This window comes from Zea mays, chromosome 4, assembly GCF_902167145.1.
Source record: "Zea mays cultivar B73 chromosome 4, Zm-B73-REFERENCE-NAM-5.0, whole genome shotgun sequence".
Classification (NCBI taxonomy): domain Eukaryota; kingdom Viridiplantae; phylum Streptophyta; class Magnoliopsida; order Poales; family Poaceae; genus Zea; species Zea mays.
In genome coordinates, this window is record NC_050099.1 from 159,386,407 (window position 1) to 159,399,713 (window position 13,307).

Sequence of the window (13,307 nt, forward strand, 5' to 3'; positions counted from 1 at the left end):
AGTAGCATAGGCTAATAATATACGAATTGACTCAAGCCTAGCTACGGGTGCATAGGTTTCACCGAAATCCAAACCTTCGACTTGGGAGTATCCTTTGGCCACAAGTCGAGCTTTGTTCCTTGTCACCACACCATGCTCATCTTGCTTGTTGCGGAAGACCCATTTGGTTCCTACAACATTTTGATTAGGACGTGGAACTAAATGCCATACCTCATTCCTAGTGAAGTTGTTGAGCTCCTCTTGCATCGCCACCACCCAATCCGAATCTTGTAGTGCTTCCTCTACCCTGTGTGGCTCAATAGAGGAAACAAAAGAGTAATGTTCACAAAAATGTGCAACACGAGATCTAGTAGTTACCCCCTTATGAATGTCGCCGAGGATAGTGTCGACGGGGTGATCTCGTTGGATTGCTTGGTGGACTCTTGGGTGTGGCGGCCTTTGTTCCTCATCCTCCTTGTCTTGATCATTTGCATCTCCCCCTTGATCATTGTCGTCATCTTGAGGTGGCTCATTTGCTTGATCTTCTACTTCATCAACTTGAGCCTCATTCTCATTTTGAGTTGGTGGAGATGCTTGCGTGGAGGAGGATGGTTGATCTTGTGCATTTGGAGGCTCTTCGGATTCTTTAGGACACACATCCCCAATGGACATGTTCCTTAGCGCGATGCATGGAGCCTCTTCAATACCTATCTCATCAAGATCAACTTGCTCTACTTGAGAGTCGTTAGTCTCATCAAACACAACGTCACAAGAAACTTCAACTTGTCCAGTGGACTTGTTAAAGACTCTATATGCCCTTGTGTTTGAATCATATCCTAATAAAAAGCCTTCTACAGTCTTAGGAGCAAATTTAGATTTTCTACCTCTTTTAACAAGAATAAAGCATTTGCTACCAAAGACTCTAAAATATGAAATGTTAGGCTTTTTACCGGTTAGGAGTTCATACGATGTCTTCTTGAGGATTCGGTGAAGATATAACCGGTTGATGGCGTAGCAAGCGGTGTTGACCGCCTCTGCCCAAAACCGATCCGAAGTCTTGTACTCATCAAGCATGGTCCTTGCCATGTCTAATAGAGTTCGATTCTTCCTCTCCACTACACCATTTTGTTAAGGGGTGTAGGGAGAAGAGAACTCATGCTTGATGCCCTCCTCCTCAAGGAAGCCTTCGATTTGAGAGTTCTTGAACTCCGTCCCGTTGTCGCTTCTTATTTTATTGATCCTTAAGCCGAACTCATTTTGAGCCCGTCTCAAGAATCCCTTTAAGGTCTCTTGGGTTTGTGATTTTTCCTGCAAAAAGAACACCCAAGTGAAGCGAGAATAATCATCCACTATTACAAGACAATACTTACTCCCGCCGATGCTTATGTAAGCAATCGGCCCGAATAGATCCATGTGGAGTAGCTCAAGCGGCCTGTCGGTTGTCATGATGTTCTTGCGTGGATGATGGGCTCCAACTTGCTTTCCTGCTTGGCATGCTCTACAAATCCTGTCTTTCTCAAAATGAACATTGGTTAGTCCTAAAATGTGCTCTCCCTTTAGAAGTTTATGAAGATTCTTCATTCCAACATGGGCTAGTCGGCGGTGCCAGAGCCAACCCATGTTAGTCTTAGCAATTAAGCATGTGTCGAGTTCAGCTCTATCAAAATTTACTAAGTATAGCTGACCCTCTAACACATCCTTAAATGCTATTGAATCATCACTTCTTCTAAAGACAGTGACACCTACATCAGTAAAGAGACAGTTGTAGCCCATTTTGCATAATTGAGATACAGAAAGCAAATTGTAATCTAAAGAATCTACAAGAAAAACATTGGAAATAGAATGGTCAGGAGATATAGCTATTTTACCAAGACCTTTGACCAAACCTTGATTTCCATCCCCGAATGTGATAGCTCGTTGGGGATCTTGGTTTTTCTCGTAGGAGGAGAACATCTTCTTCTCCCCTGTCATGTGGTTTGTGCACCCGCTGTCGAGTATCCAACTTGAGCCCCCGGATGCATAAACCTACAAAACAAGTTTAGTTCTTGACTTTAGGTACCCAAATGGTTTTGGGTCCTTTGGCATTAGACACAAGAACTTTGGGTACCCAAACACAAGTCTTTGACCCCTTGTGCTTGCCCCCAATATATTTGGCAACTACCTTGCCGGATTTGTTAGTTAAAACATAAGATGCATCAAAGGTTTTGAATGAAATGTCATGATCATTTGATGCATTAGGAATTTTCTTCTTGGGCAACTTAGCATGGGTTGGTTGCCTAGAGCTAGATGTCTCACTCTTATACATAAAAGCATGGTTAGGACCAGAGTGAGACTTCCTAGAATGAATTTTCCTAATCTTGCTCTCGGGATAACCGGCAGGGTACAAAATGTAACCCTCGTTATCCTGAGGCATGGGAGCCTTGCCCTTTACAAAATTAGACAATCTTTTAGGAGGGGCACTAAGTTTGACATTGTCTCCCCTTTGGAAGCCAATGCCATCCTTAATGCCAGGGCGTCTCCCATTATAGAGCATACTTCTAGCAAATTTAAATTCTTCATTCTCTAAGTTATGCTCGGCAATTTTAGCATCTAATTTTGCTATATGATCATTTTGTTGTTTAATTAAAGTCATGTGATCATGTATAGCATCAATGTTAATATCTCTACATCTAGTACAAATAGAAGTGTGTTCAACGGTAGATGTAGAGGATTTGCAAGATTTTAATTCAACAACCTTAGCATGTAACATATTATTCTTAGTTCTAAGGTCGGAAATTGTAGCATTGTAAACATCAAAATCTTTAACCTTAGCAAGTAATTTTTCATTTTCATTCGTAAGGCTAGCAAGAGAAATGTTCAATTCTTCAATCCTAGCAAGCAAATCATCATTAGCATCTCTAGGATTAGAAGTTGAAACATTACAAACATGAGAATCAACCTTAGCTAACAAATTAGCATTTTCATTTCTAAGGTTGTCTATTGTCTCATGGCAAGTGCTTAGCTCACTAGATAATTTTTCACATTTCTCAATTTCTAGAGCATAAGCATTTTTAACCTTAACATGTTTTTTATTTTCCTTGATTAGGAAGTCCTCTTGGGTGTCCAGGAGATCATCCTTTTCATGGATGGCACTAATCAATTCATTAAGTTTTTCCTTTTGTTGCATGTTGAGGTTGGCAAAAAGAGTACGCAAATTATCTTCCTCATCACTAGCATTATCATCATTAGAGGATTCATATCTAGTGGAGGATTTAGATTTAACCTTCTTTTTGCCGTCCTTTGCCATGAGGCACTTGTGGCCGACGTTGGGGAAGAGAAGTCCTTTGGTGACGGCGATGTTGGCGGCGTTCTCGTCGTCGGAGGAGTCGCTAGAGCTTTCGTCGGAGTCCCACTCCCGACAAACATGGGCATCGCCGCCCCTCTTCTTGTAGTACCTCTTCTTTTCTCTCCTCTTGCCCTTCTTGTCGTTATCCCTATCACTGTCACTTGATAATGGACATTTAGCAATAAAGTGACCGGGCTTACCACATTTATAGCAAACCTTTTTGGAACGGGATTTGTAGTCCTTCCCCTTCCGTTGCTTGAGGATTTGGCGAAAGCTTTTGATGATTAAAACCATCTCCTCATTGTCGAGCTTGGAGGCGTCAATTGGTTGTCTACTCGGTGTAGATTCCTCCTTCTTCTCCTCCGTCGCCTTAAATGCGACGGGTTGAGCTTCGGATGTGGAGGGATCATCAAGCTCGTTGATCTTCCTTGAGCCTTCGATCATGCACTCAAAACTTACAAAATTCCCGATTACTTCCTCGGGGGTCATTAGTGTATATCTTGGGTTGCCACGGATTAATTGAACTTGAGTAGGGTTAAGGAAAATAAGAGATCTTAGAATAACCTTAACCACTTCGTGGTCATCCCACTTTTTGCTCCCGAGGTTGCGCACTTGATTCACCAAGGTCTTGAGCTGGTTGTACATGTTTTGTGGCTCCTCTCCTTTGCGAAACCGGAAGCGACCGAGCTCCCCCTCGATCGTTTCCCGCTTGGTGATCTTTGTAAGCTCATCTCCCTCGTGCGCGGTTTTGAGCACATCCCAAACCTCCTTGGCGCTCTTCAACCCTTGTACTTTGTTATACTCCTCTCTACTTAGAGAAGCGAGGAGTATTGTTGTTGCTTGAGAGTTGAAGTGCTCGATTTGGGCCGCCTCATCCTCATCATAGTCTTCATCCCCTACGGATGGTACCTGTGCACCAAACTCAACAACATCCCATATGCTTTTGTGGAGTGAGGTTAGATGAAATCGCATTAAATCACTCCACCTAGCGTAATCTTCACCATCAAAAGTTGGTGGTTTGCCTAATGGGACGGAAAGTAAAGGTGTATGTTTAGAAATGCGAGGGTAGCGTAGGGGAATCTTACTATACTTCTTGCGCTCTTGGCGCTTAGAAGTGACGAATGCCGCGTCGGAGCCGGAGGTGGATGGCGATGAAGAATCGGTCTCGTAGTAGACCACTTTCCTCATCCTCTTTTTCTTGTAACCACTCCGACGCGTCTTGTGAGAAGAGGATTTCTCCTTCTTCTCTTTTTGGTGTGAGGAAGACTTCTTCTCCTTCCCTTTGGAGGAGTTCTTCTTCTCCTTCCTCTTGGTGCGGGACTCTTCCGATGAAGTGCTCCCGTGACTTGTAGTGGGCTTTTCGCCGGTCTCCATCTCCTTCTTGGCGTGATCTCCCGACATCACTTCGAGCGGTTAGGCTCTAATGAAGCACCGGGCTCCGATACCAATTGATAGTCGCCTAGAGGGGGGTGAATAGGGCGAAACTGAAATTTACAAATATAAACACAACTACAAGCCGGGTTAGCGTTAGAAATAAAAATGAGTCCGCGAGACAGAGGGCGCAAAACAAATCGCAAGCAAATGAAGAGTGTAACACGCGGATTTGTTTTGCCGAGGTTCGGTTCTCGCAAACCTACTCCCCGTTGAGGAGGCCACAAAGGCCGGGTCTCTTTCAACCCTTCCCTCTCTCAAACGGTCCCTCGGACCGAGTGAGCTTCTCTTCTCAAATCAAAGCCGGGAACAAAACTTCCCCCGCAAGGGCCACCACACAATTGGTGCCTCTTGCCTTGATTACAATGGAGTTTTGATCACAAGAACAAGTGAGAAAGAAAAGAAGCAATCCAAGCGCAAGAGCTCAAAAGAACACGGCAAATCTCTCTCGCTAGTCACTAAAGCCTTATGTGGAATTGGAGAGGATTTAATCTCTTTGGTGTGTCTAGAATTGAATGCCTAGCTCTTGTAAGTGGTTGAGAAGTGGAAGACTTGGATGCCATGAATGGTGGGGTGGTTGGGGTATTTATAGCCCCAACCACCAAACATGACCGTTGGTGGAGGCTGTCTGTCGAATGGTGCACCGGACAGTCCGGTGCACACCGGACCTGTCCGGTGCCCCAGCCACGTCACCAATGCCGTTGGATTCTGACCGTTGGAGTTCTGACTTCTGGGCCCGCCTGGATGTCCGGTGGCGCACCGGACATGTACTGTTGAGTGTCCGGTGCGCCAGTATGGGCACGCCTGACTTCTGCGCGCGCTGCGCGCGCATTAAATGCATCGCAGGTAGCCGTTGGCGCCGAAATAGTCGTTGCTCCGCTGTTACACCGGACAGTCCGGTGAATTATAGCGGAGCAGCCGCTGCCCGTTCCCGAGGCTGGCGAGTTCCGGAGGCCGCGCTGCCTTGGAGCACCGGACACTGTCTGGTGTACACCGGACAGTCCGGTGAATTATAGCGCGCCGGCTCTGGATTTTCCCGAAGGTGGCGAGTTCGAGTTCGAGTCCTCTGGTGCACCGGACACTGTCCGGTGGTGCACCGGACAGTGTCCGGTGTACACCGGACAGTCCGGTGCCCCCAGACCAGAGGTGCCTTCGGTTGCCTCTTTGCTCCTTTGTTGAATCCAAAACTTGATCTTTTTATTGGCTGAGTGTGAACCTTTTACACCTGTATAATCTATACACTTGGGCAAACTAGTTAGTCCAATTATTTGTGTTGGGCAATTCAACCACCAAAATTAATTAGGGACTAGGTGTAGGCCTAATTCCCTTTCACAGACCATGGTCGGGAGAGGAGGCGGTATCCGAAGCGCGAGGAGGACGTCTGGGTAGGTCTCATTCATAGGCACTTAAGAATAATAGCATTTATGCATGTTGCTAATTGCATATGAGAGCGGGTTGTTGGTTCTTTGGGATGTATCTGAGGACCATGCAGTTTCTGTCAGAGGCTATGGGGATTTACGCATGAAGGGTCAAATCAATGGTGCTCAGGGGATTCTGGTGAAGATCAACTAAATACTACTATTGATGACAGTGAAGAAGAAAGAGAAATTTGCTCTCTTTGTTGGGCTTCAAGAGAGGGCTCAACTATTGCGGTGGGCATACTTCTATGGTCTTGTCTTGCATTAATAACAGGTGAAATACTCTAATGTTATTAAGCTACAGCTGGTCTCAGGGAGTCGTAGGCTTCCTGTTTTTGTCTTGCATTGGTCTGCTGGGTCAGCAGTACATTCTAATAAAGGAGGGCATCTTTTTGTTTATGGCGACGATGATATGGGATCTAAAGAAGTTCTCAGGGTTTGCCTATTTTTTCTTACTCATTATTACAATTTCTTTTGCTTGCCATCTTAAAGGATGATGTGCACACGGTATGCCTTCTTAGGTTTGTCGCTTTACAAATTTGGTAAAGTGAATTCCTAGCTTCCTGAACTGAAATCATGGTCACCTGGCTGTGAGCCTGTGACATGTGTTTAGTGTAGAGACACAGTACTAGCTTGGCATGGCGATAGGGCAACACAGGTTTGCATGAAACATGATCAACCACGAGAGTTTCCTGCAAGTATAAGAACTGTTTCCTCAGACAGAACCCATGTTGTAGACCCAAACAATTCTGAAGATATTTTTTAGTTCAGGTCTCAGCATCCAAATAATGTATACATACCTATCGGAATCACTTCCCTGAACATGGAAGAACATAATTGTTTCCCAAATATTGCACTGCAGAAAACTCAGCCTCCATCGATGACAAAATTGCTCATTCTCTTGCAAGTTCTTAGCCTGGAATCAACTGCTGGATTAGAATCAGTGAGATGCATGTCACGAACTGATCTCAAACTTGATGGATCATTTGCTGATATGATTCTTATTCCTGATATTGGGGTTCCTGATAAAAGCAGAACTTCTGCACTTTTTATTTCGACAAATCCTGGACAACTGAATTTTTATGATGGTGGCTATCTATTTTTTGTGCAAAACTCAAAAGAGGGAAATCCTCTTCCTGAATCACACAAATTTCCAGTCGCAATTACTACCTTTGATCCCAACATAACGATCACTGGTCTTTATTCGCTAACCAAAACTGAATTTCCAAATATTTCACTGAAGGTGCATTCTGCTCAAATTTGGATATTTTACTCTATCTAGACATCATCGTTACTTATGTAAGACCATATCGCTGTGGATTTTCTGTAGAAATTTTGTGCTAGGAAAAATGTTGGGCATTTCATATCAGAGAACATGAAATGGCCTTTGACTGGTGGGGTTCCAAATGAGATGTCACTGAACGAAGATCATGCTGTTGAAAGAATATGAATTGCAGGCTACCAAGATGGTTCTGTGAGAATATGGGATGCAACATTTCCTATTCTAATGCCAATGTTTGTCTTGGATGGAAATGTTAGTCTCATTTGTATATTTGTAGTATTACTTGCATTATTCCTCATTGGTTTATACCTAATGGATTAACCCCAATCAAGCTATAACTATTCTTTACTATAGGTTGCTGATGTTAATTTGGATGGAGCTAATGCTTCTGTATCATCTCTAGCCTTTTGTCCATTAAGCATGACTTTGGCTGTTGGGACAACAAGTGGTTTGGTTAGATCTTGTCAGTCTTACGAATTGGTCGAAAGGGTGGTCATTTGTATCATTTTAGAATCTTTTTATACCATTTTTTGTAGGTGAAGCAGGCTGAGTTGTTGCGTGGCTCTGGTTCTGGTCTCACAGACTTACTTGGGAGGGGTTGGTCTCTCCGACTCCATTGCTGCTTTATAGGCACTTTTTTTCAAGCACACATTGTTGTGGCTGAAACCTTCGTAAGTTCATCACCAGTTTTATTTAATCTCTTGTCTCAATTATAAACTGTTTTTTCATTTGCTTCTATTACTAAACTTAATTTCACAATCGACCTTGTAACACTTTGAGATTCTGTTGTTTATTTCTTGTATTAGATATTCTTCTTAGTACTGGAATAAGGTCAATTTATCATTTTTCATCAGTAACTTCCTGAGAGACTGCTTCTTACATACAAACATGAAGAATCAGAGGAAATTCTTGAGCCTACTCCTCTTGAAGAGGAAATGGCACCAGTGGAAGATCCTGTTCTTGTACCACCTGTTAATGAAGTTGTTTCACCTCCTCCCAAGACTGAGGTGTCCCAATACTGGTGACTTACTGGTTGAGAAAATAACACATTAATATTATGGTCTAAATCTTATGTGCTTGATTATTCTAAAATCTGAAGTTGTGTTCCTGGTGTGGAAATAGACTTGTTGGGCTATTTGTGTGGGGTGGGGGTTGGCATGTTCAGAGCTGTTCCCGGTTGGAACTAGTGATTTTACTACTATTTTTGACGAATAATTTGAGTTCGGAGTCGTCGAATTTTGAAACAGGGAGTGGGTTTACATGTAATGTTGGCAAACGAGGTCTGAATTATTAATAAAGCCAGACTGTTTCGCTGATATTTTTAGTTCCAATCTCTACTTCTAATTATATATATATTTGTGAGATAGAATTATGCAATGTGTACTCACATAATATTTTTCATTGCATTTGTGTGGCCAGGGCGTTTGGAAACTTCAGACCACATAGATTTTTAGTTCAATCTTACTCATAGTGCGACAAGTGATTTACAAGGTGTGAACTAATTACACTTAAACATAATATATCTATGTTTTTTCTCAGACAAAATTATACTATGTGTTACATTTTCTTATCAAAAAATACAGTCTTGCGACAAACATAGCACACAAGAGAAATGATCTCAGCTTTGTCTGTACTTTTGTTGAAAGGCATGGCAAAACTTGGCAGTCGTGAGTTAATTATGTGATGGTTATCGCATGGTGTTGTGTAACTATGAGTTTATTATTATGTATGAGTTCATTTTATGTTTTGTAGTAAATGATAGGGAATTTTATTTGTAGTAAAAGATAATTATCTCTACTACTTCTTAAGAGCATAGCGTAGGCGTCCACACCGATGTGGTGCACGGTTCTGCCTCTCACCCCCAACATCCTCCGCTGTCGCAGCGGCAGGCCCCGTCCTTGGGGTGAGGGCACATGGCCTTGCAGACGAGGCAGTAGGCGGCGGCGGAGGGCAGACGGTGGTCTGAGCCCCACTTGACCGTCGGGCCCTAGAGATCGAGGCCCTCCATACCCCTGCAGCAGTCGGTCTCCGTCCGGACCGCCGGGGATGATGTCCGCCCGACAGAGGGGAAAGATAGGTAGGCGAGGGCTACGGAGGCGGAGACAGCAACGAAGACGACGAGCCCCGACATCCTCTGTTGTCACAGCGGCCGGCCCCGTCCTTGGGGTGAGGGCACATGGCCTTGCAGGCGGCGACGGAGGGCAGGCGGTGGTCTGAGCCCCACTTGACCGTCGGGCCCTAAGCTCGAGGCCCTCCATACCCATGCAGTAGTCGGCCTCCATCCGGACCACCGGGGATGATGTCCGCCCGGCAGAGGGGAAAGATATGTAGGTGAGGGCTGCAGCGGTGGAGACAACAACGAAGACGACGAGGGAAAGGACGAGGCAACCGCAACGTCTGGCATTGAATGGGAGGCGTGTGAGGGGGAAAGTGGGAAGAGCTGGCATTGCTGCGCTTGCTTCAGAAGACAGGAGGGAATCACAATCGAAATACTATTTAGTTCTATATTGCTGCTCTTGTCGTTCCGTATTTTAAATTTGTCGTTCTATATTGCCCTAGGAAGCAGTAGTATTCCCTCTTGTACCAAAAAACAAGTCGTTTTAGACAAGGTTTGAGTCAAACATATAAAACTTTGACTATTAATAACAATTTTGTTATTTTACTTTTGAAATCTAATAGTCGTATATATAGATTTATTTATCTTAAATAGTACTTTTTTGTAAAAGTATAAATATATTAAAAAATTATTTATATTTTAAAAAATATTGGTCAAACCTATATTTTGGAGACCACGACGCTGCTCTAAACGACTTGTATTTTAATACTGTAGAGACTAGCAGTAGTAAAAAACAAATTTTTATACAATTTTATCACCCACCACAATGCATGTTATAGTGATGTTTGTCGTTCCATATCTATGTTTCATACAATTTTTTTACTCCCGTCGCAACGCATGGGCACATACCTAGTTTTTAATGATGGCCACAATTTATGTATGATCTCAATAAAGATGATCTAGAATGTGTACAGGAAGCAATCATAGAACTTTTAAGACCATGGATGGGTGTATTGTTAGGGGTGATAATGTGCTGCAAATTTTACACTATAAAATTTAAAGATGGGATCGGATTAGGATCGGGTCCTATTCTATTCATTTTTGAACTAAAATTTATTTAGTGCCCTATTATTTTGTGAAGAAGCATTTGGATCACGATCCATTACCACCCCTATGTATTGTTGGTCACTCATTTTGATTCTTGAAAGACATCAAAGCGAGACAACACAATTAAAAACAAGGACCTTCTCCCCTTCAATTTATCTTCATGTTTGAACATAGATCGATGAGAAGGTTATTAAGATTGAAATTTGGTCTAAGCCTTAATTTGGATCCACAAGTCTATAACAACTGCTAATTTTGATCGAAAACATGAAAAACTTCTATGCAACGTAGTAGACGTGGCCAAAAAATGACTCGACAATGGATTCAACTCAAACATATATGATATTTGTCTGGTCGACTAATACCTGAGTATCTAGATTTGAAGCCCTTGGTGGCTTGAATTGTAAACTTTTGCTTTCTTCTATATTTTTTGGTAAAATAAAGTGAATTATATGACATAGGTCACATATCTCTCGATATTATTATTACTAGAACAGGAGGAGTGCTTTGTGCGCCCTCCTATTCAGGAACCTCTTGCGACACACACGCAACAATGTTATGTTTGTCTATTCTCACAAACACAAGAAAGGAACACAACTGATATCATACATATTTGCATTGTAACACCCAAATTCTGAATTTGGGATTGGTAGAAGAAATTTGAGCAAAGTACCATTGATAAGTGATTAAACTTTATAGTTCACCCTTTTTAAAGGTAAATAATCATAATAAAATAAATGAAGAAAACACAATGTAGTAATTTTGCATCATGTGAAAGTTTAACTTGTGCATAAAATTTGAAATCTGGAATTTGAAACTTGGTTTGATTTGAATTGGAAATAGGAAAGAAAGAAAGAAATATTATACAAAACAAAACAAAGTTATAAATTCATCACACTTTTAAGTATGTCCAAATTTTACTATTAATCTGAAAATAAATTTGCCACAAGTTGAAATTTAATTTGAATTGGAATTAGGGTTTGAAATAAGAGAAGGGAAGAACTAAGAAAAATAATACATAAAATAAAATAAAAATCAGAATAAACCTCCCTCACACTTATATTATTAAATTATACCTTTCAAACTGAGGACAAGTTATTCACAAAGTTTAAACTCAAACTTGAATTCAAATTGGATTTGAAAAATGGAGAAAAGGAAATAGGAAATAAAAAGAAAAAGGAACACTATGCCTTCATGGGCCGGCGGCCACCATTTCGGCCCACCTACGCTTACCTTCGCGCGGCCCAACTCCGATCTCCGGCGCCGACACGGCGGGACCCTTTCGTCAGCCACGCCTGCAGTTCTCGCGACCCACCGCGCCCGGGCGACTTACACGTGGGCCCGTTCGGTCAGTGTATCACCCGCGCCGCTGCTTGAGTCACTGGTTCTTCGGTCCCACTTGTCATCCCGCTGCTCGCGTCAACGGATCGCGCGAGAAGCTCGCCGCCATTGCCGGGCGCGGAACACCCTCCTTCCTCGGACTCTAGGAGATAAATGGAGTAATCCCCGTGACCCGTTCCTCCGCCCACAACCGCTCGCGCAAGCCTAGTTCCCCAAACGATTTTGCGCCGCCGCCAAGGCATAACATCATCCGCCATAGCTGACCGGCCAATTCACCGACGTGCGTGCCTCGGTGCTCGAACCGGGTGATCGCGACGTCGTCTCGGTGGTGTCCCCGGGTCTCTCACTCCCTGGATTGGCTCTACCCCGCCGGAATTGCTCGTCGTGCCTTGTCACCGCCGCGGATCCGCGCCACCGTGTGGTCAGCTCGGCGTACACCACTATCCTCGGTGAGTCCTCCTCCCCATGCTTCGCTTGAACCTCTAGTACGTTTACGGTAGCTCAGAGTTGGCCGAGGTACGTTAATTCGCGTGGTCGCCGACGATGGCTTTGGCACCGCCGCGGCGCGCCGGGGGTCGGGTCCTACGCTCGATCTCGGCCAAAATTAGTGGGGGCATTAAGTTCTGGGGATCGTCAATTGTGCGTGGGGGGGATTGAATCGGGTTGTGGCGCTCGTGCTGGCCGGAATTGGGAACTCCGGCGGGCGGGCCGCCGTGAGTGGGCGGCGCTTTCGTCGCGCGTCAGGTGAGTTGGGAGAGATGGCCGCGGGCCGTTGATCTTTTGTCGAACGGCTGAGATTAGAAGATAGTGTACCCCTTCGTCACATTGCTCGGTTACCGTCGATCTCTGATCTAATGGATGGGGTTAGATCTAGCATAATTAAATCGCGACCGTTGAACTCAGATCCGACGGTATAGATTAGGTACCGTTTCGGCCGTGTGTGGATCTAATCGGGGCCGTTCGTTTGCGATCCATCGGCCGAGATTCGCCCATACCCCTTCGCGGGGCAGTTTTTCTAAAGAACCCCTCGGGTTTCACTAAATCAACCCGCCGTCCATATGTTACTGTGCGCTGTGTCTGGGACGACTTACCCCGAGCCCCCTGACTTTTCTTATAATTGAGGCCCAGTCCAGTGAATAGGAAAATCATAGAAAATGATTTAGAAAATGATTTTTAGTGTTAAAATAAATCCAGAAACTTAATTAATTCATAACTAATTCATTTTAGCTCCAAATTGAGTCATTCCAATTCCTAAAATTTTGTAATAATATTCTCTACCATTTAGAATCACTGTTTTGACATGAACTCTGTCAGGAAATTTATTTATCATTTAATCATATTTTAATCACATTAAACCTTAGGAAAATCATA